This window comes from Hemitrygon akajei, chromosome 4 (genome assembly GCF_048418815.1).
Source record: "Hemitrygon akajei chromosome 4, sHemAka1.3, whole genome shotgun sequence".
In the NCBI taxonomy this organism is placed as follows: Eukaryota; Metazoa; Chordata; class Chondrichthyes; order Myliobatiformes; family Dasyatidae; genus Hemitrygon; species Hemitrygon akajei.
Window position 1 is genome coordinate 49,700,198 of NC_133127.1, and position 23,905 is coordinate 49,724,102.

A 23,905-nucleotide genomic window follows, 5' to 3' on the forward strand; every position below is an offset into this window, starting at 1 on the left:
CTCCACCCACTCGGACCTTTCTGTCTTTGGCCTCCAACACAGATCCAAGGAAGCTTAAATTAAGTTTGCAAAAGAGCACTTCATCTTCCATCTCAATCTTGCTTCAGCCTTTGCATTTAACATCAGATCCAACAATTTCTGAGAACCAGCATTTGTAGCTTGTATCAGAACTGGCCAGTTTTCTGTTTATGTTTCAGTTTGCAAGAAGCTACATCCCTGACCAACTTGATGTAATTTAGTTTTTGTCTTTCCACAGATGTTGCCTGTGAACCTTTGCAGTATTTTCCTTTATTTCAGATAATTTTAAGTTAATTTCTCAAAATCTATGCCTCTTCTCACAGAATTTATTGACCTTCCCTCATTGCCCCTACCCCAGAAGGGGTGGTGAGTAATGGCCTTCTTGAACTACTGCAGTCCATCTGGTAAATGTACTTTGTTGTTGGTAGGTAGTGCAAGACTTAATATAAATGAATTGCAATGATTTGGTAATGCACTCTTATATCAGAATAGTGTGCAACAAAAAGAGAACCTGCATCTGATGGTGCTCGACACTCCTGATGCCCTTGTCCAATTTGGGCCACATAGGTTTTGGGTTTTGAAGCTGCTGTCAGAGTAGCCGAGGTAAGTAGCCTTACTGAATTTTGTAGATGATATGCATTTCAGCCACTTGTAATGGGGGTGGAGGGAATGGTGGGGAATGGAATGCCAATCATGGGTACTATCTGTAGGAGCAAACTGAAAGGACACACGGAGGTGATGTTTGAAATACCAGGCTGTTAAATAAAATCTGCTGCATACCAGGAAACCAGTCAAAGTTGACCTACCTGAGCATAAATTTAGTACACTTTTTACATTCCCTATGGATGAGATTACCAGTAAAACTACTTTTTGATAACGGAATAGTGGCTACAGAACAACTTAATTAAGTAACAGACTCCGCCCTGGTTACAAAATGATTCTCTGCAGGTCTCACAGCAAATCCAATTTTCTATTGCAACAATGGGTGCACACTTCATCGTAATTAGTAATGTTTCTGAAACTTCAGTGTTGTCGCTGCTGCTTTCCATTCCAGGCTTTGTCTGCGGTGCTTTGTTATGACATCAGCACAATCCACATCTGTATTTACCAGTTTAACCCTTGTTATTCTTTCCCTACAATAGTGTCAAACTTCCTAATAGTTGTTGCAGCCGCTCACATCAAGACCAATCCCTACATGGTGGAGAGGTAATGGGGTGCCAGGTGAGTCGCTTGTTGAAGTACCCTTGACTTCTGACCTGCTCTTGCAGCCATTCTATTTATGTGGCTGATTCCATTGAATTTCCGGTTCATGGTGACCCCTTGGATGCTGTTGATGGAGGAATGATTGATGGTAATGCCACTGATAGGTGTATGGACTCTCTCGTGTTGGAAGTCATCACTGCTTGGTATTTTACATCATAATTATTGTTTGCTGCTTATCAGCCCATGCTTGACGAGTTTTAGGTCTTCGTGTAAATAGGTTGGACTGCTTCTTTTACTGAAGAGGGACAAAGGAATAGGGTATTGTACGATCATGTGAATAACTCCCCTTTGGAACTTATGATGTAAGGAAGGTTATTGATGAAACTGCTGAAGCTGGTAGAGTTTAGGACGTTCTCCTAGAGAACTTCTATGGTGATGTCCTAAGACTAGAGTGATTAACATCCACCAATAACTATCTTCTTTGATGCAAAATAAGATTCCAAACACTAGAATGGTCTTCAGTTTACCAGGCCATCTTGATGTCACACTTGGACAAATTCTGACATGATGTCACTCTCATCTCACATCTAGTATTTAACTCCATGTTTGGGCCAAAGCTGTGATAAAGTCTGGAGCTCAGTAGTCAAGAGATAGCCAGTTATTGGTTGCTAAGTGTTGTCTGTGATGACACTTTGCTGATGATACCAGTTTCCTACAGTGCTACACTCTATTTCACAGATTCAGTACAGATTCATTGTATCACTTTTGCCAATCGCCTTTCCAGCTCTTAGCTTCATCCCAACCCCTCCGGTCTTCTCCTATCATTTCGCATTTCCCCCTCCCCCCACTACTTTCAAATCTCTTACTATCTTTCCTTTCAGTTAGTCCTGACGAAGGGTCTCGGCCCAAAGCGTTGACAGTGCTTCTCCTTATAGTTGCTGCCTGGCCTGCTCTGTTCCACCAGCATTTTGTGTGTGTTGTTTGAATTTCCAGCATCTGCAGATTTCCTCATGTTTACAGATTAATTGTGTCTGTTTTTCCTCTGACCTGCCTATGTTCATATGTCCTCCAAAGTTGCAGTTAACAAACTTTTACCTCCTTCAGTCAATACCATGGTGCCATACATATGTATTTTTTTTTGGTCACTACCCATCATAGACAATTCCTGTGTTCTCTCCACCTCTCCCCTCTTTGCACTTTAAAATAGACATCTATGTTTTCCAGCTCTGATAAAAAAAATCACCCTGAAGCATTGCATCTTTCCCTCTCCACAGATCCTGCCTGACCTGTTGAGTATTTGTTAGCTTTTTAAATTTAATTTCAACAGATTCCATGTCAACATTTCATATTAACTAAAACCACCATGGCCTTCACACTACCTTTATGTAGATGAGGTTGTTATTCAATTTTCTGACAGGAGCCTTTTGCCAGCAGTGTTTTGAGTGGTCATACAGACACACAATTGGTTACCCTAGTGTAGATTTGGCCAACACTATTGTCAGATTCTTTATTGCATAATGTGGTGTGTGCAGACTGTTATGAACATATAAACCTGAAAAAAGAAATTTGGAAAAGGCTACCAGCTGGCCTTTAGAACTTGCTCTACCAGACCATAAGATCTTGGTTATTCTGACCAAAATATGAGCTCTGAATTTCAGCCTACACCAGGATAATATTACATCCCTCGGTTTATTATGAATCTATCCAGCTCTGCCTTCTATTCACCTTATCTGGTTTCACATCCCTTTGAAGAAGACCGTTCTGAACACTCATGACCCTTCTAGAGAAAAAAAAATGCCATCTCAGCTCTGTCTTAAATGGGTAATCTCTTAATGACCCTAGTTCCAGATTCTCCCAAAAGGAATATTCTTTCACATCCACCCTGTGAAGACCCTTCAGAATCTGCTTCCATCCACTCTTCTATAATATTTCCAAACTCCAATTGATACACAGTCAACCCTTTCCTCATAAGACAGCCCAACCATTTCAATTACTATTTGTTTATTGCTACTGCTAGATATCTCCTGACATTGTAAGATCTGTGATTCCTTGGTACTGCTGGGGACATTCTGAAGATGCCTCAATCTAGAAGCAGATCTCACATTGTATGATGTGTAACAGAAAGAGGTTCATACTGCTTATTGAATTTTTGCCAGCTGTCTGCACACCCATTAGTCCCATCCCCCACTTATCTCCTTGCAACCTACTCTCTCTCATACACCCATCAAAAGATTCTCCTGTCACCCACTCCTGTTGAAAGTTTTGTTCATTTTCTGATGCTTTATTGTGGTTTTATAGCACTTACAAACCACAAGTTCATTAGATTTTTTTTTCATCATTTTTTATTTTCCTTTATGGCCAAAAATTATCTTTGCAGCTCCAATGGGCACCTCTTCACTGTCTTATATCACTTCACATTTATTACCTTGTGAGTTGTGGCATTTTAATATTTTAAAATTTTATAAACTGATTGCTGCGCAATATTTTTGAAAATTCGATAAATGATTCCAAAATCAATGCAATAAATCACTTGATGATAAAACATGCACCATACATGTCTTTTCATCCTGATTGACTCAATAGTCAGTCAGTTACATTCAAATTTAAAGGGACAATTAATTGTTTTTGTGATGCTGTACAATCCTTACCTCCAGATAATATGCAGGGATTTCTGTCTCAATGAGCCGAGTCAGCTACTTCACATTATCAGATTTTGATTATCTTTGACTGAAACCTTGTTTTGCATTCGAACCATTCCTGCAAGCACAAGTTTACAACAGGCAGAAGGTTTAGGACCAGATAAAGATCCTGCAGATGTTTGCTCCTGACTTTTGCTCAGGGGTACAATCAACCAAAGTTTGAGACCAAGTCATATTGCAGATACTGGGATAGTTTTGATTAAATAATTAGGATTAGAATGACACAGGAGCCTTTTAAGAAATTTAAGGAGCTTCAAAACTTGAGATCTTCATTAGGTTCATTAGCTTTGTAGAAGAGACTGCAAATGGAAGAGCACAGAACACTCAAAGGACAGCCGAGCTGGAGAAGGACACAGAGAGACTGAAATGTTATTGAGAGGTTTGAAAGCAGAATGGGAATTTTCAGCATTACATAACTGTAAGCCTACGTACATTAGAAACTGAAAGGGCAATTGGGAACCTGTGTATGTCACAGTCCCGACCATCAGTTCCCCATTTTCTCCTAATTCTCTTTGATGGCAACACACCTGGCTCTCATCAAGACCTGCAGCATAAAAACCCTGGCTTTGCTTCCACTCGTTGCCAGATCGTTGTTTTTGCCAGTGTGGTTATTAAAGTTCCCAGCTGCTTAGGATTGTGTATTCTAAGTTTGACTTCCGTACTGAGGTTTACCTGTGTAACTCCGTCTCTCCGTGTCAAGAAAAGTATTGTCTACCGCTTGCCTTTCTACGCTCCGTGTCAAGATAAGTTTTTGCTGCCTGACTCCTGTTTGCCATTCAGCGCCAGCAACGCCCCGTGTCAAGTTAAGTTCTGCCTGCCTCCTGCTTGCCGTTCAGCTCCAGCCACTCTCACACCCTCGTCTGCATCCTAACTCAATCTCCGTGCCAGTGTCCTGCAATTGGGTTCATCTCATTCCTTGCAGCAGTGTGAGTTGGCATATATTATCCAGGGTGCAAGACAGGAGGCCAATCCAGGTGAACATTAAAATAACATGAGTTTCAGCAATCTGAACTGGAGGCAGAGACAGGTAATAGAAGAGAAGTTGTAGTAGCTTGACTTGGATAAGATACCATCTGGAATCTAGTACTGTTCTAGGAGTGTACAGCAAGGCGAGAAGCAATGAAAATTTGCAAGCAAAATGTATGGCTGATTAATCAGTATAACCAATAATGCTTTCATTTTCATTAAATTCAAACCTGAACTCCATTTGGTAACTGAGTAAAGAACAAGGCAAGGCTAATGAAACATTAATGGGTTAAGTCAGGTTACAATGTTTTACAGCCATCTTTATTTTTTTCATTATTTTGGACTTGTTCTTGCAGGATCCAAACAGGTGATTGCTCTGTTTAAATTGCTTATTTGGATAAATCACTTGGGAAAAGGCATTCCTCAAGTTTATCTCCATCAAGTTTTGCCGTTTACTTCTAACCATGATTGAATATGTCTGATAGGAAGTAAATTGCTGCCTCTATTTTCATGCTAATACAATAAACTTGTAAGTTATATTTTCCAAGTTCACTTCTCTCCTGGCATTGACAATTACCGAAAGCAAAAGGCATATCACTTGAATATTCATCGAAGGCCAGAGATGATTACTTATCTCAATGTGAACCAGTCATGAATACAGACTTCTTAAGAGGAACACGATTTCAATGAAATAAAGACACGACTCTGCATAAAATGTGGAAATGGTTGCAGTATTGAACCACGCCCCAGGGGAATTCTTCTTCCAAGCTCGTTAATGTTAGTGAGACATCAGTATTCTTTCACCAACAAGCCAGAAATAGGCAGTGTAGTAATATTATGCAGTAATCAGCACGGCTACAAATTGAACCAAGGCGGGGGGGAGGTGCCCATGCACTGGGCTCCTTAGGCATAAGTAAAAACTGGATTACTTTGTATTTCAACAATGCAATTAGCAGTCAGGGCTATGGGTCTCAGTAGGACTTCTCATACAAGCAAAGGTTGCAACATTCTTGAGAACTGTGGAATAAATAAAAAGCATGTTCTGTATAATTGACAGTTGGCATCAAACTTACTGCCTTAGAAGAATATTTATTTCACTGAAATTGACATTTTGCAAGGTAATATAATTAAAAAGGTGAAGTCTGTTTCCTCTACAGTTCTTTTTTGCTTAATTCCAATTAACTACCCTGTATTTAAAATTCATTTTAGACTAATCAGGCTAACACATATCAGTTTGTCTTAAATTGAAAATTAGCTAATATTGATTGAAGGAAATGTGACTTGCCTATGGATTGCCAATGCAAAGGGCTAAATGAGTGCACTGTATTTTGTATTGATTATGCAAAGCATCTTAAGTAGCAAAGTCACTGAACACTATAAAACATCAATCTATGGAAGTATTCAGGATCTGAAACATTAGACATTTTTATGGCACAAAGATTTAAAAAATACTGCTCCAACAATTTTTTGTACATAGTGAAAAGGCTGATTATGGTTACAGATATATAGAATCATAGGAGAAATAGTACCTTCGGCCCTACTAGTCCATGCCAAACCATTTGAACTGCCTAGTCCCAGTGACCAGCACCTGGACCGTAAGCCTACTTACCTCTCCCACCCAGGTATCTATCTAAACTTCTCTTAACTGTTGAAATCAAGATCACATGCATCACTTGCACTGGCAGCTCATTCCACATCATGATGAAATTTCCCCTCATCTTCCCCTTAAACTCTTTTCCTTTCACCTTTAATTGTAGTCCCACCCAACCTCAGTGAAAAAAAGCCTGCTTGCATTTACCCTGTATATACCCTTCATAATTATTTCTGCCTTGATGGAGTCTCCCCTCAATTTCCAAGGAATAAAGTCCTAACCTATTCAATTTTTCCTTAAAACTTAGCAACATGCTTGTAAATTTTCAATGAGTTCTAGACCTATATTCCCAGATCCCGTTGTCCTACCACACTCCTCAGTGCCCTACCGTTCATGGTGAAGACCTACCCTGGCTGGTCCTAACAAAGTGCAACAAAGTCTGCATGAAATTCCATCTGCCAGTTTTTTAGCCCATTTTTCCAGCTGGTCCAGATCCCACAGCAAACTCTGATAGTCTTCCTCGCTGTCCAGTACACCCCCATTCTTGGTGCCATCCTAAAACTGGCTGATCCAGTTAATCACATTATCATCTAGATCATTGATATAGATAATAAAAAACGGAGGACGCAGCACCGATCCCTGCTGCACTCCACTAGTCACAGGCCTCTAGTCAGAGGGGCAACTATCTACTACCACTCTCCAGCTTCTCCCACAAAGCCAATGTCTAATCCAATATCCAATCTACTTCCTCACCTTGAATGCCAAGGGACTAAACCTTCCTGACCAACCTCCTATAAGACCTCGTCAAATGTCTTGCTAAATTCCTTGTAGGCAGCATCCACTGCTTTGTCTTCATCAACTTTCCTGGTAACATCCTTGAAAAACTTCATATGATTGGTTAGGAATGACTTACCATGCACAAAGCCATGCTGACTATTCCTAATCAGTCCCTGTCAATCCAAATACTCATAAATCCAGTCTCTTAGAATATCTTCCACTAACTTTCCACCACTGAGGTCAGGCTTACCGGACTATAATTTATTGGTTTATTTTTAGAGCCTTTTTTAAAAACAGTGGAACAACATTTGCTTTTTTCCAGTCCTCCACAGGATCAATGTTGTGCCTTGAAATCCTTTTGATCTTAACAGATCTGTGTATCTCCTTCACCTTGTCTGCTAGGACAACCTCATGCCTTCTTTAAATCTTCCTGATTTCTTCTTGCATAGTCTCTTGCATTTCTTATACCCCATAAGTCCCTCATTTACTCCTACCTGCCTATACCTGCTATGTACCTCCTTTTTTTTTCTTAATATCTTGTGAAAACCAAGGTTCCCTAAACTTGTTAGGAACATAGAAAACATACAGCACAATATAGGCCCTTTGGTCCACAAAGCTGTACCAAACATTGTACTTGAGAAATTACCTATTTACCATATTATATTACCATAGCCCTCTATTTTTCTGAGCTCCATATACCTGTCCAGGAAGTCTCTTAAAAGACCCTATTGTATCTGCCTCCACCACCAGCCCATTCCACGCACTCACCACTCTCTGCATAAAAAACTTACCCCTGGTATCTCCTCTGTACCAACTTCCAAGCACCTTAAAACTGTGCCCTCTCATGCTAACCATTTCAGCCCTGAGAAAAAGCTTCTGACTATCCACACAATCAATGCCCCTTAGACACCTCTATCAGGTCAACTCTCATCCACCGTTGCTCCAAGGTAAAAAGGCCGAGTTCACCCAACCTGTTTTCATAGGGCATGCTGCCCAATCCAGGCAACATCCCTGTAGATTTCCTCTGCACCTTTTCTATAGTTTCCATGTTCTTCCTGTAGTGAGGTGACCAGAACTGAGCACAGTACTCCAAGTGGAGTCTGACCAGGGTCTTATACAGCTGGAACATTACCTTTCGGCTCTTAAACTCAATCCAATGATTGATGAAGGTCAATACATTGTATGCTTTTTTAACCACAGCGTTAACCTGTGCAGCAGCCTTGAGTGTCCTATGGACTTGGACCCCAAGACCCCTCTGATCCTCTACATTGCCAAGAGTCTTACCATTAATACTATATTCTGTCATCATATTTGACCTACCAAAATGAACCAATTCACACTTATCTGGGTTGAACTCCATCTGCCACTTTTCAGTCCAGTGTTGCATCCTATCAATGTCCTGCTGTAACCTCTGACAGCCCTCCACACTATCCACAACACCCCTAACCTTTGTGTCATCAGTAAATTTACTAACCCACCCCTCCACTTCTTCATCCAGGTTATTTATAAAAATCACGAAGCATAAGATCCCAGAACAGATCCCTGAGGCACACCACTGGCGACCGACCTCCATGCAGACTATGACCCCTCTATAACCACTCTTTGCCTTCTGTGGGCAAGCCAGTTCTGGATCCACAATGCAATGTCTCCTTGGATCCTATGCCTCCTTAATTTCTGAATAAGCCATGCATGGGGTACCTTGTCAAATGCCTTGCTGAAATCCATTTATACTGCGTCTACTGCTCTATCTTCATCAATGTGTTTAGTCACATCCTCAAAAAATTCACTCAGGCTCGTGAGGCACAACTTGCCTTTCACAAAGTCATGCTGACTACTCCTAGTCATATTATACCTCTCCAAATGTTCATAAAACCTGACTCTCAGGATCTTCCCCATCAACTTATCTTCATTCTGTTATCATTCGCTGTGTGCTGCGTCTGCGAGGCTGGGTTCGATGGAGCTTTCATTGTGTGCTGCGTCTGCGAGGCTGAGTCCGGCGGCGCCATGGAAGCCCATAGCGGGGGTATTCCCTTCGTGGGATGGCGAGTCTGTCGGGACCCTGGGGACTTGTGGAAACTGTGTGGTGATTTCTTTTGAACTTATAGACCTTTAACATCTTTGTACTATTTTTACTGTGCCCATGGTCTGTTTTTTTATTAATTATGCTATTGTTTGTACTGTTGTAACTATGTGGTTTTGTGCAGGTCTTGTAGCTTTAGTTTTTGGTCTTGTTTGTCTGGTGGATTTGGAGCTCCTTTCCAGGGAACACGCTAAGACGGTAGCGCGACATTAATACGCAGCAGCCTCTCCAGACTCTGGATTGGGGATTGCCAAACGTTACGTGGATTTTCTGGTGTAGTCTGTTTTGTCATATGCTTTTGTGATATCATTCTGGAGGAATGCTGTCTCATTTTTTAACTGCATTGCATTTGTGGTTTCTAAATTACAATAAACTGAATCTGAACCTGAATTATCTTTTATCCTGCCAGGTACTTACAAGACTTGTTTGCTCAAAACGTCGATTTTGAAGGCTTCGCTCTTACCAGGTACTCTTTTGCTAGAAAACACCATGTCCCAATCTACACTTACCAGATTCTTTCTGATACCATCACAAATGGCCTTCCTCCAATTTAGAATTTCAGCCCACAGACCAGACCTATCCTTTTCCACATCTGCTTTGAAACTAATGATATTATGATCACTAGATGCAAAGCGTCCCCCTACACAAACTTCTGTCACTTGCAGACTCTCACTCCCGAATAGGAGACCAAGTATCACACTCCCTCACTGAGACTTCTGTGTACTGATTAAGAAAACTCTCCTGAATACATTAGACAAACAAACCTTACCCCATCTAGTCGTTTTACAGCATGGAAGCCCCAGTCAATATGCGGAAATTTACATGGTCTATAACATAGCCCCATTAATGTGGTCATACCTTTCTTATTCCTCAGTTCCACCCATGAATCCTCACTACGCGAGTTCTCCAACCTATCCTGACTGAACACTGCTGTCACATTTTCCCTGATATTTTCACTCAATAAACAATAGATGCAGAAGTAGGCCATTCAGCCCTTTGAGCCAGCACCACCATTCAATGGGATCATGGCTGATCATCCACAATCAGTACCCCGTTCCTGCCTTCTCCCCATATCCCTTGACTCCACTATCTTTAAGAGCTCTATCTAACTCTTTCTTGAAAGCATCCAGAGAATTGGCCTCCACTGCCTTCTGAGGCACAGCTTTCCATAGATCCACAACTCTCTGGGTGAAAAAGTTTTTCCAGAACTCCATTCTAAATGGCCTACCCCTTATTCTTAAACTGTGGCCTCTGGTTCTGGACTCCCCCAACATCGGGAACATGTTTCCTGCCTCTAGCATGTCCAATCCCTTAATAATCTTTTATGTTTCAATTAGATCCCCTCTTATCCTTCTAAATTCCAGTGTATACAAGCCCAGTCGCTCCCATCTTTCAACAAATGACAGTCCCGCCATCCCGGGAATCAACCTTGTGAACCTACACTGCACTCCCTCAATAGCAAGAATGACTTTCCTCAGATTTGGAGACCAAAACTGAACACAATACTCCAGGTGTGGTCTTACCAGGGCCCTGTACAACTGCAGAAGGACCTCTTTGCTCCTATACTCAACTTCCCTTGTTATGAAGGTCAACATGCCATTAGCTTTCTTCACTGCCTGCTGTACCTGCATGCTTACTTTCAGTGACTGATGAACAAGGACACCTAGATCTCATTGTACTTACCCTTTTCCTAACTTGACACCATTCAGATAGTAATCTGCCTTCCTGTTCTTGCCACCAAAGTGGATAACCTCACATTTATCCACATTAAACTGCATCTGCCATGCATCTGCCCACTCATCCAACCTGTACAAGTCACCCTACATTCTCCTAACATCCTGCTCATATTTTACACTGCCACCCAGCTTTCTGTCATCTGCAAATTTGCTAATGTTACTTTTAATCCCTTCATCTAAATCATCAATGTATATTGTAAATAGCTGCAGTTCCAGCACTGAGCCTTGCAGTACCCCACTCTTCACTGCCTGCCATTCTGAAAAGGACCCGTTAATCCCTACTCTTTGTTTCCTGTCTGCCAACCGATTTTCTATCCACATTAGTACCCTACCCTCAATATCATGTGCTCTAATTTTGCCCATTAATCTCCTATGTGGGATCTTATCAAAGGCTTCCTGAAAGTCCAGGTACACTACATCCACTGGCTCTCCCTTGTCCATTTTCATAGTTACATCCTCAAAAAATTCCAGAAGATTAGTCAAGCATGATTTCCCCTTAGAAAATCCATGCCGATTTGGACCAATCCTGTTACTGCTAACCAAATGTGCTGCTATTTTATCTTTATAACTGACTCCAGCATCTTCCCCACCACTAATGTCAGGCTAACTGATCTATAATTCACTGTTTTCTCTCTCCCTCCTTTCTTAAAAAGTGGGATAACATTAGCTACCCTCCAATCCTCAGGAACTGATCCTGAATCTATAGAACATTGGAAAATGATTACCAATGCATCCATGATTTCTAGAGCCACCTCCTTAAGTACCCTGGGATGCAGACCATCAGGGCCTGGGGATTTATCCTCCTTCAGTCCCATCAGTCTACCCAACACCATTTTCTGCCTAATGTGAATTTCCTTCACTTCCTCCATTACCCTAGGTCCTCTGGCCACTATTACATCTGGGAGATTGTCTGTGTCTTCCCTAGTGAAGACAGATCCAAAGTATCTGTTCAATTCATCTGCCATTTCCTTGTTCCTCATAATAAATTCACCCGTTTCTGCCTTCAAGGGCCCAACATTGGTCTTAACTAATTTTTTTCTCTTCACATACCTAAAGAAGCTTTTACTATCCTTCTTTATATTCTTGGCTAGTTTACCTTCGTACCTCATCTTTTCTCCCTGTATTGCCTTTTTAGTTATCTTCTGTTGTCTTTAAAAGTTTCCCAATCCTCTGGCTTCCCGCTCATTTTTGGTATGTTATACTTCTTCTCTTTTATTTTTATACTGTCCTTGACTTCCCTTGTCAGCCACGGTCGCCCCCTACTCCCCTTAGAATCTTTCTTCCTCTTTGGAATGAACTGATCCTGCACCTTCTGTATTATTCCCAGAAATACCTGCCATTGTTGTTCCACTGTCATCCCTACTAGGGTATCCTTCCAGTCAACTTTGGCTAGTTCCCCCTTCAAGGCTCCATAATCCCCTTTGTTTAACTGTAATACTGACACTTCTGATTTTCCCTTCTCCCTCTCAAATTGTAGATTAAAACTTATCATATTATGGTCACTACCTCCCAATGGATCCTTTACCTCGAGTTCCCTTATCAAATCCGGTTCATTACACAATCATTACATCCAGAATTGCCTTCTTCCTGGTAGGCTCTAGTACAAGCCGTTCTAAGAATCCATCTCGGAGGCACTCCACAAACTCCCTTTCTTGGGGTCCAGTACCAACCTGATTTTCCCAGTCTACCTGCTTATTGAAATCCCCAATTACAACCGTAGCATTACCTTTGCGACATGTTAATCCCCAATTACAACCGTAGCATTACCTTTGCGACATAGTAATCTTAGCTCTTAATTCAACTTGCACCCTATATCCATGCTACTATTTGGGGGCCTGTAGATAACTCCCATTAGGGTCTTCTTGCCCTTACAATTTCTCAGTTCTATCCATACTGACTCTACATCTCCTGATTCTATTTCACTCCTCGCAAGGGACTGAATTTCATTCTTCACCAGCAGAGCCACCCCACCCCCTCTGCCTACCTGTCTATCCTTTCGATAGGACGTATATCCTTGAATATTCATTTCTCAGCCTTGGTCCTCTTGCAGCCATATCTCTGTTATTCCTACAACATCATATTTGCCAATTTCCAATTGAGCCTCAAGCTCATCCACTTTATTTCTTATACTTCGTGCATTCATATGTAATACTTTTAATCCATTACTCCCTTTGCTTCTCACATCAATACCTATTGCACTTGGCCATACTCTCCGATCCCTTCCTGAGCTTTTTGCCCCTTTAATTCTGTTGTCTTTCTTAACTTTTCTTATTCTCTCTTTCCCTTTAACTCCATCCTTATATTTCCAGTTTGTCTCCTCCCCCCACTTATTAGTTTAAACACACCCGTGTAGCAGTGGCAAACCTGCCTGCAAGAATGCTGGTCCCCCGCCTGTTAAGGTGCAACCCGTCTCCTTTGTACAATTCATCCTTACCCCAAAACAAATCAGAGTGGTCTAAGAATCTAAAACCCTGCTTGCTGCACCAGCTCCTCAGCCACACATTGAGATCCCATATCTCCCTGTTCCTGCCCTCACCAACACGAGGAACTGGAAGCAAACCGGAGATAATGACCCTGGAGGGCCTGCTTTTCAGCCTTCTTCCGAGTTCTCGGAAGTCACACTGCAGAATTTCTTTCTTCTTCTTCCCAACGTCATTTGTGCCGACATGCACTACCACTTCCAGCTATTCACCCTCACCCTTGAGGATGCCCTGCAATTGGTCTGTGAAGTCCTGGATCCTGGCTCTAGGGAGGCAACACACCATCTTTAAATCCCACTTGTTGCCGCAGAAACCCCTTTCTGTACCTCTCACTATGGAGTCCCCTACTACCACGTCTCTGCCTGACGTCTGACTCTTCGGCTTTGCTTCAGTGCCAATTTTTGACTCGCAGACCCGTCCGCCTCTCAGACTGGCAGTGTCTTCTGTCCCGACAGCTTCCAAGAGGGTGAACATGTTTTCAAGAGGCACGTCCCCCGGGGTCTCCTGTACTTCAAGCATCCATCCCTTCCTCATCGTCGCACTCCTTCTTTCTTCCGGTATCTTCAGTGTAACGATCTCACTGTAGGTCCTGTCCAGAAATCTCTCGTTTTCCCGGATGAACCTGAGGTCATCCAGTTGCCTCTCCAGTGCCTCAACACGGTCCTTCAGGAGCTGAACCCGGACACACTTTTCACAGTTGTAGCAGCCGGAGACACCATCAGTATCCCTGACCTCCCACATCAGGCAAGCATCACACTGAATCAGTTTACCTGTCATCTCTTCACCACCTCTCACCCTCTCCAACTGTGGCGTAGTCTCCTCTCTCAGCCTCGTCACCGAAGACTCTCAAGCCAAAGACTCGCACTTTCCTCACAAGGCACTTCCCTCGACAAGGCCGCTCCCCAAGTCAAAACCTCAAAGGTCCACTCCTTTACCAGCACACTCACTCACTGGCCGCTTTCCACTCCCGCTCTGCCATTTCTGAAACAACAGAACCGCAAATATCGTAATTCCTTTTGTTGACCCGTGCCTTGAGCTCACCTGTCTTTCCTACAATACTTCTTGCATTGAAATATATGTGGCTGAATGCATTGGTTACACTATGCTCAACCTCTTGACTCCTAATTTTGTCTGATGTCTTGCCAACAATGTCCCTCCACTACCTGCTCTGGTACTTTGGTTTCCCATCACTCTTTGAACACTAGTTTACCCCCTACCTCACCCCCTTGCAGCACTAGCAAACCTTTCCATGAGGATATTAGTCCCTCTCCAGTTCAGGTGCAAACCATCTCTTCTGTACAAGTCCCACTTTCCCTGGAAGAGATCCCAATAATCCAAAAATCTGATTCCCTCCCTCCTACACCAACTCCACCGTGTCAAACTGTATGACCTTCCTATATCTGGCTTCACTAGCATGTGGCACAGGCAATTTATGTCACTGTAAAAGAACATTTTCTTTCCCCATGATGGCTTTAATTTCCTGAGTATTCTAAACTCAGTGCCCCAGTGGCTTGAGGATGCTGTTCACACAAGTAGCTTTTGAAGAAATTTTACTTTGCATCTGTTGCTACACAAATGTAAATGTCTTGTTACTTAACATGCAGGTGTTAAATATTGGTAAAGATGGTGTACTGTATAATAAAGTCTTGTGGTATTTAAAATAGCAAGTGCCTATTCAGATGAGATTGAATTGTTGAAGGTGCTGAGGCTAGAAACTGCAGAAATCTTGGCTGCAATTTTCCAATCTGGGGTGCCTGACAACTGAAAAATTTCAAATACTTGAGGCCTAGTTTAAAAGTATAGAAAAGGATAATTTTTTCCGCATTAGATCCCTAAACTTGGCAGTGATGAGATGGATCATTATAGTAGAAGTATTCCTGATGAAATTTGACAGCCACTTAAAAACTGTGAATGTGGACAAAGAGAAATAAGCCAAGGCAGATTTTTGAGTGCAAGTATACTTGAACAATGGAATTGAGTCCTCTTGTTGAGGAACCAAAGAGCGTGGATGATGGGCACTGCAATAGATGACATGTATTTGGAGATCCAAATGACATTTGAAACAGCACCTTATTGTAGCGTATGAAATAAAACAAAAAAAAAATTGCAGCATAGTTTCAAATTTACCTCAGGGACAGAGGAAGAATTCTGGTGAAAGGCTATTCTTAGGATGGGAGTGTAGGGTGTAATTGATGGGGGAGGAGATGATAATTCCTAGGTTTCAGTAACAGGAGTGGTGTTAATTTTGACATACACCTAGAGTGTAGAATTAATTGATAATCCAAAGAATATATCAATAATTTTTCACAGAAGAGGAGAGGAAATGCAAGCTGGATGTTATAATTTAGTACAGAATAAGAGGATAGAAAGACATGTATGTGCCTGCACACAAATCTTCAAGCCATCTGTACAGATTATCACCAAAGTTCACAAATGTATAAAAACACAAAATGCTGGCAGAACTCAGCAGGCCAGACAGCATCTATGGGAGGAGGTAGTGACAACTTTCGGGCTGAAACCCTTCATCAGGAGTCCTTCCATAGATGCTGTCTGGCCTGCTGAGTTCTGCCAGCAATTTGTGTTTTTATTTATTTCCAGCATCTGCAGATTCACTCATGTTGCCTTTGAATTCACAAATGTCTTTTGAAGGTACAGAGTTAAAAAGCCATGAAATTATGCTAACGCTAAATCAAAGTACCCTGTCAGAGAATGATGACAAAATTTAGGCACCACAAATTTGGAAGAGCATGGAGGATTTGGAAAGGGTTCTAAGAGATTCCAGCAATGAAAGAATGCAGTTTACACTGACCATCTGGAGAAGCTGGAATTGTTCTCCTTAAATTAAGGAAAGTTGAAGAGATATGATAAAACATTTAAAATTACAAAATTAAATTAGATAAACAAAAAGGAAATGTTTTTGTTGAATGAAACATCAAGACTTCAGAGAGCACAGATCTAAGGCATCAGAGATAATTAAGGGAAAACATTTTGGAGTTTACAATTTGGAATGCCCTGTGTGAGAAGACAAGTACACAGATATAGGAGTACATAGCTATGAGGGAGAAATAGAGAATCAGCAGACAAGTATAACAGAAACATAGAAAACCTACAGCACAATACAGGCCCTTCGGCCCACAAAGCTGCGCCAAACATGTCCCTACCTTAGGACTACCTAGGTTTTACCCATAACCCTCTATTTTTCTAAGCTCCATGTAGCCATCCAGGAGTCTCTTAAAAGACCCTATCATTTCTGCCTCCACCACCACTGTCTGCAGCCCATTCCACGCATTCACCACTCTCTGTGTAAAAAACTTAACCGACATCTCCTCTGTACCTACATCCAAGCACCTTAAAACTATGCCTTCTTGTGCTAGCCATTTCAGCCCTGGGGAAAAGCCTCTGACTATCCACATGATCAATGCCCCTCATTACCTTGTACACCTCTATCAGGTCACCTCTCATCCTCAGTCACTCCAAAGAGAAAAAGCCGAGTTCACTCAACCTATTCTCATAAGGCATGCTCCCCAATCCAGGCAACAGGCAACAATTACTTTACTTTGATTATTTTTCAAAAGGGCCAACAGAGTATTGTTGGACCAAATGGTTTTCTGCTCTAATCCATGATTCTATATGCAATTTATTTTTTCTCTCAGAGTATTTGAAAGACCAACTTGAATGAGTGAGTGAAAGACAATCATCATTGCAAGGTGAGAGCCATTTGAAATGAACAAGTCTCATCGGGGGTAAGTTTTAGTTGGCCAATAACAAGGAGGGAGGATTAGCGCAGCAGCCATTGTTGGAGTGGCTCAGTGTTAGAGTGGTAAGCATTGGCTCCACAGGCTTGGGCAAGCACATGCAGAATTTCTAAGTAAGTGTTAAGATTTCTTTTCTCTTTGTCTATTAATACAGAGCTAGTGTGTTGAGGATGGATCCAGAATTTGTGGTATGTTCTTTGTGTGAGATGTGAGAACTCTGGGAGACCTCAGTTCTCTGTGATAATTATATTTACACAAAGTGCATCAAGCTGCAGCCCCTTAAAGAAATGGTGTTGAAGAAATGGTGCTGCAGTTCGATGATATTCAGTTCATAAATTTCAGGAGGCAGGGAAGTGGGTGACTGTCAGCAGAAGAAAAGGGAATAAGCAGCCAGTGCAGAGTACCCCTGTGGCCAATCCCCTCAATAATAAATGTACTGCTTTGGATACTGTTTGGGGGAGGGGGAGAGCTACAGCAAACAGCTCTCTGGCAATGAGTCTGGCTCTGTTGCTCAGAAGGGAAGGGGGAAGAAGAGTGCAATGGAGATAGGAAATTGCATAGTCAGAGGACTAAGCAGGAGACTCTGTAGATGTGGTAAAGAAAACTGGATGTTTTTTTTGCCTCCTAGGTGCCAGGGTCAGAAACTGCTTTGTGTCCAAGTTTGTGGATGATACAAAGATAGGTGGAGGGGCAGGTAGTATTGAGGAAGCAGGTAGTTTACAGGACTTGGTTAGATTAGGAGAATGGGCAACAAAGTGACACATAGAATACAGTGCAGGGAAGTGTATTGTCATGAAGGGATAAGGGATAGACTTTCTTCTAACATGGAACAAGCTCAGAAATTGGAGGTGGAAATGGATTTGGGAGAACGGACGAAGAAGTGGCATAGGGAATATAATGTAAGTGTATGGTCATGCATTTTGGTAGAAGGAATAAAGGCATAAACTATTTTCCAAATGTGGAGAAAATTCAAAAATCAGAGGCACAAAGTGACTTGGGAGTCCTTGTGCGGGATTCTCTAAAGGTTAATGTGCAGATTGAGTCAGTGGTAAAGAAGGCAAATACAGTGCTAGCATTCATTTTGAGAGGACTAGAATATAATAGGAAAGATTTAATGCCGAGGCTTTATAAGGCATTGGTCCGATCGCATTTGGAGTATTGTCAGAAATTTTAGGGCCCTTATTTAACCAAAGATGTGCTGGAATTGGAGAGGATCCAGAGGAGGTGTACCAGAATGATTCTGGGAATAAAAGGGATAGCATATGAGGAGCATTTGATGGTCAAAGGAGTTTAGAATAGTGAGAGGATCTCATTAAAACCTACGGAATGTTGAAAGGTCTGGTTAGAGTGGATGTGGGGAGTTATTTCCTATAGTGGCAGTTCCCACCTGCTTCAAAAGGGCAACTATTATACCAGTGCCCGAGAAGAGTAGTGTAAGCAACCTTAATGACTATTGCCCAGTAGCACTCACATCTACGATGATGAAATGCTTTGAGAGGTTGGTCATAGCTAGAATCAACTCCTGCTTCAGCATGGACCTGGATCCACTGCAATTTGCCTGTCTCCACAATAGGTCTATGACAGATGCAATTTCAATGGCTCTTCACACAGCCTTAGATCACCTGGACAATACAAACACCTGTGTCAGGATGCTGTTCGTTGACTACAGCTCAGCATCCATCATCCCAGCAGTCCTGATCAATTAACTACAGAACCTGGACCTCTACACCTCCCTCTGCAATTAGATCCTCAACTTCCTAACATGAAGACTACAATCTGTGTGGATTGCCAAAAATATTTCCTCCTTGCTGATGATCAACACTGACACACCAGGGATGTGTGTTTAGCCCCCTGCTCTACTTTCTCTATACCCATGACTATGTGGCTAAGTATAGCTCAAATGACATCTATAAATGAAACAACCATAGTTGGCTGGATGGAGGTGGAGATAAAAGGGTGTACAGGAGAGAGATATACCCTCCAGCTGAGTGGTATCGCAACAACAACCTTGCACTCAATGTCAGCAAGACCAAAGAGTTGATTGTGGACTTCAGGAAGATTAAGACATAGAAACACAAACTAATTCTCATAGAGGGATCAGAAGTGGAGAGCGTGAGCAGTTTCAAGTTCCTAGTTGTCAAGATCTCTGAGGATTTGACCTGGTCTCAACATAACAATGCAGCTATAAGGAAGGCAAGACAACGGCTGTATTTCATTAGGAGTTTGAGGAGATTTGGTTTGTCACCCAAAACATTTGCAAAACTTCTTCAGATGTACCATAGAGAGCATTCCGAGAGGCATTCTGACTGCTATCTGGGGAAGACAAATCTCAGAGTTGTATTCTGTAAATATACTTTGATAATAGATTCTTTCCATCATTGTCTGTTAAGATGGTGGGGGGGGGGGGGGAACTACTGCACAGGATCAAAAGAAGCTACAGAAGGCTATAAAACTCATCAGCTCCATCTTGGGTATTAGCCTTAGTAGTATCCAAGACATCTTCAAGGAGCGGTGCTTTAGAAAGGCGGCATCTATTATTAAGGAACCCTATCACCTAGGACATGCCCTCATCTCATTGTTACCGTCAGGAAGGAGGCACAGAAGCCTGAAGGCACACATTCAGCAATTCAGAAACAGCTTCTTCCCCTCTGCCATCCAATCCCTAAATGGATATTGAACCCATGAAAACTACCTCACTTTTCTTTTACATTATTAATGCTGTTGTACTACTTATAATTTAACAATTTAATATACATATATAGACTTACTACAATTGATTTACTTATGTTTTTCTATATTATCATGTTTTGCATTGTACTGCTGTCGCTAAGTTAACAAATTTCACGACACGTCAGTGATATTAAACCTGATTCTGATTCTGAGCCTAGGACCAGAGGGCACTGCCTCAAAATGGAGAGATGTCTATTTAAAACAAAGATGAGGAGATATTTCTATAGCCAGAGGTAACAAGTTTGCAGAATTCACCGCCACAGATGACTGTGGAGGCAAGTCATTTAAAGCAGAGGTTGATATGTACTTGATTAGTCAGGGTGTCAAAGATTAAAGGGAAAAGGCAGGAGAATAGGATTGAGAGGGATAATAAATCAGCCATGATGGAATGGCGGAGCAGACTCAATGGGCTAAATGGTTTAATGCTGCTCCTACTGTTTGTCTTGTGGTCTAATGGATATTAACAGAAAGCCCAATTCAACAAAGCTGAAGATGCTGGAAATGCATACAAATGAGATTAGCGCAAATGTGTAAAAATGAATGCAGAGGGCTGTAGGTTCTGTTCCTGTGCAATGTTTCAGGGCCAGGACTCTGCTTTGCCATCTTACACCTAGTTACTGCTCTTATGGTGCTGCTAGATTCCAGGGTCAGGAGAAATAGAGAACTAGTTCCCCTGTATCCAGCCTTGTCAAGTGCAGCTATATATGTACAGACAATAAGCAAAAATTTCAGATGGTTGGTCAGGTTTGGCACAAACCTGATTAAGTAACCTGGTGATTAACTGGTTTTTTGAGGCAAACAGCAAAAGATAAGCAGAGAGGTATTAGGTGGACTCTATTCTCTACTTTAGAAGACCTTGACTTTGCAGATGACCTCACATTACTATCCCAAACACACCAGCACATGCAAGAGAAAAAGAAGCACCTATGTACCTTTGGTGGACAGGTTGGACTCAATCAGCCAGTGAAAAATGGAGACCATGACACTCAATGTAGCCTCCTTCTCCTGTCAAGGTATATGGCGTCGACTTACCCAGCACCGGCAGATTCACCTACTTGGCCAGCATCATTCAGCAGGATGTTGGGACCAAGGTTGGCATCCAGTGCAGACTTCGCAAAGATAGAAATGTCTTCAGATCAATGGGCAACATGTGGAGATCAGCCAAGTACAGGGGAACTGGTCCAAAACTGTGTTCTGTCCAAACTCTTGCGCAAGTCAGAATGCTGGCACATGACAGACCTTGCCAAGCTGTCGACATTCCACACCATGAGACTCCGGAAGATCCTCCATATTTTCTGGTCAAGACAGATATCCAACCATGTACTACTCCATCAGTGTCATCAAGAGGACATGGTCACTATCATCGTGAGGAAACAATGGAGATGGTGTTTGCACATGATGAGAGAGAGAAGCCAACTCTGTTACCAAGACAGCACTTCAATGGACCCCTGAAGGGCAGAGGAAATGCAGGAGACAAAAGACAGCTTGGTGCTGTACCAAACAGGCAAAAACAAGGATTCTGAACTACACCAGGGCACAATAGAGATGATGGTCAAGGACCGAGATGGAGGATCTTCATTGCTGCCCTAAATGCCAGCAGCTTAACGGGCAGCAAGTAAGTACTAATTAGTAAAGTTTTAAAGGAGATAGCAGAGTTAGAATTGCCACCATACAGTTCTAACAACCTGGTTTCAATCCATGTCACATATGCAGAATTTGAACATTCTACTTCTGATTGCATAGGTTTCCCTGAGTACTCAGATTACTTCCCGCATCCCAAAGACATGTCATTTGCTCAGTTAAGTGGTTTCTATAAATAACCTCCAGTATAGATTTCTGGTGAGGTTATTAATGGGAATAAGAAGGAATAAATTACAGGGAAATAAGTGGAGAAATGAGATTGATCAGGTTTGCCCTGAGAACCAGCATAGATCCTTGGGCCAAATGGCATCATTCTATATCATATTAAAATATGAAGATCTTAAGTATTTTCTCCATACACCACATTGTCATCACATATAAAAGCCGGATTCATATAGACCTGGATATTGCTTTAAGGTATTTGATTCATTTTATCCAGCATTTTTTAAAAACAGAAGAGAAAAGGCTCAAAGGTGACACTTGCCAATTAAAGTGAAGTGAATAGTAAAGTGCTATGAAGTGAATTGGGAAGTCAACATGATTTCAGTCAAGAAAACAGAATTGAGCAGAAACCCATGACATCAATGGAAATCAAACAAGGATTGAAAACTTTTTTGCATTATCAGGTCAAAATTTGGTTAGAAATTGTCAACAGGAATTATTCACAGAATCATGGAGTCATTAAAAAAAAAGTACAGCATGGAAACAGGCTCTTGGGCCATTTTAACCTGTGCCAAACCATTTAAAACTGCCTACTCCCATTGACCCGCACTGGGACCATAACCCTCCATACACATACCATCCAGGTACCTATCCCAACTTCCCTTAAACATTGACATCAAGTTCACATGTACCATTTGTGCTGGCAGCTCATTTCACACTCTCACAACCCTCTGAGTGAAGAATGTTCCCCTTCAACTTTTCACCTTTCACCCTTAACCCATGATCTCTGGTTGCAGACTGACTCAATCTTAGTGATGAAAGCTTGCTTGTATTTACCCTATCTGTACCCTCATAATTTTGTACACCTTGATAAAATCTCTCAATCTTCTACATTGCAAGGAATAAAGTCCTAACCTATTCAACTGTTCCTTATAGCTCAGGTCCTCCAGACTCGGCAACATATTTGTAAATTTTCTCTGTACTCTTTCAACCTAATTTACATCTTCCTTGTAGGTAAGTGACCAAAACTAGGTGCAATACTCCAAATTAGGCCTCACCAAAGTCTTATTCAACTTCAACATAACATCCCATCTCCTGTACTCAATACTTCGATTTATGAAGGCCAATATGCCAAAAGCTTTCTTTATATCCCTATCTACCTGTGCTGCCACTTACTTGCATTGAATTAGGGATCTGTACTCTCTGATCCCTTTATTTTACCGCTCTCCTCAGTGCTCTACACTTCACTCTGTAAATCCTACCCTAGTTGCCTCTACCAAAATGTAACACTTCGGACTTGTCTGCATTAAATTCCATCTGCCACTTCTCAGCCTGCTTTTCCAATTAGTCCAGATCCTGCTGCAAGCCATGATAGACTTCCTCACTGTCCACTACACCCCCAATCACATTACAGAAGGAATGGAGAGAGGCTCAACAACAATGGGTCTGCAGTTGAGAGGGTGAGTAGTTTTAAGTTCCTCAGTATATACCGCACCGATGACCTCACTTGGACTGTACACATCGTTTTGCGGCAAAAAAAAGCACAACAGCATCTCTTCCACCTCAGGCGACTGACGAACTTTGGCATGGGCCCCCAAATCCTCAAGACCTTCTACAGGGGCACCACTGACTAGTTGTATCACCGCCTGATACGGGAACTGCCCGTCTTGATCGCTGGGCACTGCAGAGAGTGGTACAGACAACCCAGCGTACCTGTGGATGTGACCTTCCCTCCACTGAGGACACTTATAGCAGCAGCTGCAGAAAGAAAGCCATAAAATAAGCAGCTGCTTCTGTCTGGCAAATGGTACCACAACATTAAAACCAGGAGCAACAGATTACGGGACAGCTTCTTTCTGCAATCCAGTAGACTTTTAAATTCACATCTGTACACAGCAACAGAGTCATAATGCAAAGATTTTTACTCTCTCACGTTGTGGGATGGATGTAAGATTTAAATAATTTCTAATTCTAATTTTCATCTGATCTTGGGCGTCATCCACAAATTTGCTGATCCAGTTAATCATTGATCTAGATGACAAATAACAATGGACCCAGCACCAATCC

At 41.9% G+C, this 23,905-nt stretch overlaps 1 protein-coding gene across 8 annotated transcripts in view; it reads right to left on the reverse strand.

Moving 5' to 3' along the window:
- The window catches only part of fut10 (fucosyltransferase 10), a 357,225-nt gene that overhangs the window by 255,873 nt on the left and 77,447 nt on the right, over positions 1–23,905 (reverse strand). Inside the window, exon 6 of one of the 8 annotated variants that reach the window (XR_012098610.1) lies at positions 14,480–14,531. The exons of the other annotated variants lie outside the window; for them this stretch is intronic. The gene's annotated coding sequence lies outside the window, so the exon portion shown is untranslated. Of the gene's footprint in view, positions 1–14,479; positions 14,532–23,905 lie in introns of those variants that run through there. 8 annotated transcript variants of the gene reach the window in all.